The sequence below is a fragment of the Mus caroli genome, chromosome 12 (assembly GCF_900094665.2).
Source record: "Mus caroli chromosome 12, CAROLI_EIJ_v1.1, whole genome shotgun sequence".
NCBI lineage: Eukaryota > Metazoa > Chordata > Mammalia > Rodentia > Muridae > Mus > Mus caroli.
The window spans coordinates 62,324,250-62,328,487 of NC_034581.1; positions in this window are offsets into that span (position 1 = coordinate 62,324,250).

Sequence of the window (4,238 nt, forward strand, 5' to 3'; positions counted from 1 at the left end):
GTAGGGAAGTGGGGGGCGCTATGGGGGACTTTTGGGATAGTATTGGAAATGTAATTGAGGAAAATATGTAATAAAAATATTAAAAAAAAAAAGAGTAGTAAAGGATGGACCATCTAGAGACTGCCATACCCGGGGATCCATCCCATAATCAGCCTCCAAACGCTGACACCATTGCATTCGCCAGCAAGATTTTGCTGAAAGAACCCTGATATAGCTGTCTCTTGTGAGGCTATGCCGGGGCCTGGCAAACACAGAAGTGGATGCTCACAATCAGCTATTGGATGGAACACAGGGCCCCCAATGGAGGAGCTAGAGAAAGTACCCAAGGAGCTAAAGGGGTCAGCAACCCTATAGGTGGAACAACAATATGAACTAACCAGTACTCCTGGAGCTTGTGTCTCTAGCTGCATAAGTATCAGAAGATGGCCTAGTCGGCCATCTTTGGGAAGAGTGGCCCCTTGGTCGTGCAAACTTTATATGCCTCAGTACAGGGGAACACCAGGGCCAAGAAGTGGAAGTGGGTAGGTAGGGGAGTCAGGGGAGGGTCTGGGGGACTTTTGGGATAGCATTTGAAATGTAAATGAAGAAAATACCTAATTAAAAAAATAAATTAAAAAAAAGAGTAGTGCAGGGAAAAGAGTTGAGTTGAGTGAAGTTGAGTTTGGTGCAGCTCAGTTGAGTGAGTGCAGTGCAGTGGAGTTGAGTTTGTTCATGCATCTGTGAGGCTGCATGTGAATTCATGCAGAGGAAGTAGAGCCAGAGAATAAGGAGCAAGAAACTTAGAACAGATTCTCAGAGTTAGTTTGAGGCAAAGCTGAGCAACTTAGTGAGAAACCAAAGAAGGCCAGATTGAATTAGTCAGATTGGAGAGGAGTTTGAATTAGAGCAGCTGAGTTGAACTAGACAGAGTTTAGGAAGAGCTAGTAAGGGTGAGCTTACTCAGCAGTAAGCCTCTAAGATGACAATTATATCTGGTGAATAAAGTTACTTTTACAACAGTGTACTTATAAGCACTAAGATTTTAAGGAATTTTTAGTCATATCCTTAGACAAATGTGTCCATTATCTTAACTGAGAAGAATCTCCAGATTCTCCTAATATAATAATGCCTACAATTATACATGTACCCATATATTCCCATATGTGTTTATAACTCAAATAAACAATATATTTATATATTGAACTCAGAAATCTGCCTGACTCTGCCTCCCAAGTGCTAGGATTAAAGGAGTGCACCACCACTACCTGGCACTACTTAGTTTTTAATAGATTATTTTACTACCAATACCTTATTTAAAGAAAAAAATATTAGAATGGAAATTTTGAGTAGTTGGGAGTAGTTGGGTGAGTAAGTGAAGGCAGTAATTGCTGGCTTGTGACCATCTTTGGGACAAATAATCTCTTCTGCACATGAACTAGTATAGCTGATTTCATTTTATTTCAAATGCTGTAAGTGTGTAGCTCTATTATTCTAGTATATAATTTTTGATACTACATTATTTGCTTTTATTTTGCTCTGTTATAGCATTGTGCTTACAGACAACTTATGGAAGGAAGTTTATTTTGCCTTATGTTCAGTAGGATGAGTGTTTAAAGTGATGGAGGGAAAGCATGGCAGTAACAAATATGACAGTAGGATCAGCAAGCTGGGACATTATAACTTTAAATGCAAGTGCAAAACAGAAAGCAAGTGAAGAAGACTATAAACTCTCAAAGCCTGCTTCTAGTGACATTCCTCATCTGGCAAGACCACACATAAGATTCCACAGTGCTCTCAAACAGTACAACCTACCAAGGACCCAGTCTTCAAATATGGAAGCCTATTATATATGTTTCTCTTTCAAACCATTAGGGATGTACACAATATTTAGTTCAGAGTTATATAATCCATGTCTTGTTGGTGAAAAATTATGTTTCCATTGTAGGCCATATTCTAAATAGCAATCTACACATTATTATTGAATACTCAAATATAATTATTAGAAACCTTTCTATTTTATAACACATCTAAAGTTTCCATATTTTTAAAATAAAAGTCTTGTGTATTACATAGAAATATAGTTTTCATTGTGTTATTACTCTACTAAGTAATTTGGCAAAGTTAGAATTTTCTTCATTCCTTTTTCATCATCCAGTCCAATGTTAAGTGTAACATTTCCTTCTTAGGTACACATATTTTAGGAGATGAATATATTAAACTCCAGTTCCATTTTCTTCCTACTATATATTCTAATTCATTTTAATATCAATTCCAATCATTCAACTATTCATCTCATAAAAACCTCATTATTTATTCTACTAGAGACAAACTCAAAACAACTACCAACGGAAATAAATGGGTATCAAAAGTTTATCTCTTGCTCAAGAGACTCTCCAAACCCCAAATAGTTTCTTTCTTCCTTTGTTCACTCTAGATACCAAAGAGTCCCTGGTTTGAATTTGACTGTGAAACAAATCATTAGTTGAGTGAGCCTGAATGTTTTTGTTTTTGTTTTTGTTTTTGTTTTTTTTTTGTGACTCTGACAATCATAAGGGATAAAGTCATATCAGTATTAGTAATTAAAAAGGAATTGAAAGTACAGAGCATAATCCATGACTCAGGACTAAATTTAAGAGAAAAACAGTGTTCAAAATTGCAGGGAAGCTATGTCCAGAGGCTTTTGAGTAGACAGTGCAAATAGCAATGAAGTTAGTGCCTATATTGCAACACCTTTTAGCCATGATCCAAAGCCAAAGGTCTGTCCAATGACCCAGCAAGAATTCTCTTCTAAACATCACCAATGCATTTGATAGTAGTCTCATGTCTGCAAATGCTAAAACAAATTCTCAGCCTAGTGACAGTCCACTGATTAAAGTCTCAGAGATAATCTAGTCTAGTGACAAGACAGAATCCACTTTCTTCATGAACTACTGAAATAAGACACAACAACCAGGAATCCTATCAAGACACAGCAAAAGCCACTTTAAGTCCTACTCATGTGTAACCTTGAGGACAGTGGCATAAAGCCTACTCAAGGAATGGTAAGGGAAATCTTTTCTTTCTGCTAAAAGTTTGTAAAGACTACAAAAATAAATTTGTTCAGACATATGCAGACACCAGTTTAATTTTATATAGGCTATGAATATTCCTGCAAACATGACATATAATCTAAACTTTTGAGAATGTGGTAATATAAATTTCAAGAAATTTTTTATAAAAAAACATTTTCTACATTAAAAAAGCATAATTTCAAATAAAATAAGCTCTATTTAATTTTTAACATAAAATAAAATTCTTCTAACCTTCTTATGATAATGAGGATGTTAGAAATTCCTTTATGCTAGCTGGGTTTTTCAGTCATATAACTAATTACATGTCTAGTCCAAGTGGATCAAAGACCCCAACATAAAACCAGATACACTGAATCTAATAGAAGAGAAAGTGGGAAAGAGCCTTGAACTCACTGGCACAGGGGATAAATTCCTAAACAGAACTCCAATGTCTCATGCTCTAAGATCAATAATTGATAAGCGGGACCTTAAGAAACTGGAAAGCTTCTGTAAGGCAAAGGACATAGTCAATAAGACAAATCGGCACACTACAGATTCGGAAAAAAATCTTCACTAACCCCATATCCGATAGAAAGCTAATATCCAAAATATCTAAAGAACTCAAGAAGTTAACACCAAAAAAACAAACAAACAAACAAACAATCAATTAAAAATGGGGTATAGAACTAAACCAAGAATTCACAACTGATGATTCTCAAATGGTTGAGAAGTACCTAAAAAAACGTTCAAAGTTCTTAGTGATCAGAGAAATGCAAATGAAAACAACCCTGAGATTCTACCTTATTCCAATCAGAATGGCTAAGATCAAAACCTCAGGTGACAACACATGTTGGAGAGGATGTAGAGAAAGAGGAACACTCCTCCATTGCAAACTGGTGGGATTGCAAACTGGTACAACCACTCTGAAAATCAATCTGGTTGTTCACAGAAAACTGGAAATAAATCTATATGAAGACCCAGCAATACCATTCTTGGGCATATACCCAAAACGTGTCCCACCATGCCACAGGGGCACATTTTCTAATATGTTCATAGTGACTTATTTAGCTGTGATAGCCAGAAGCTGGAAACCACATAGATGTCCTACACAGAAGAATGGATACAGAAAATGTGGTTCATTTACACAATGGAATACTATTCAGCTATTAAGAACGAGGACATCCTGAACTTTGCAGGCAAATTTATGGA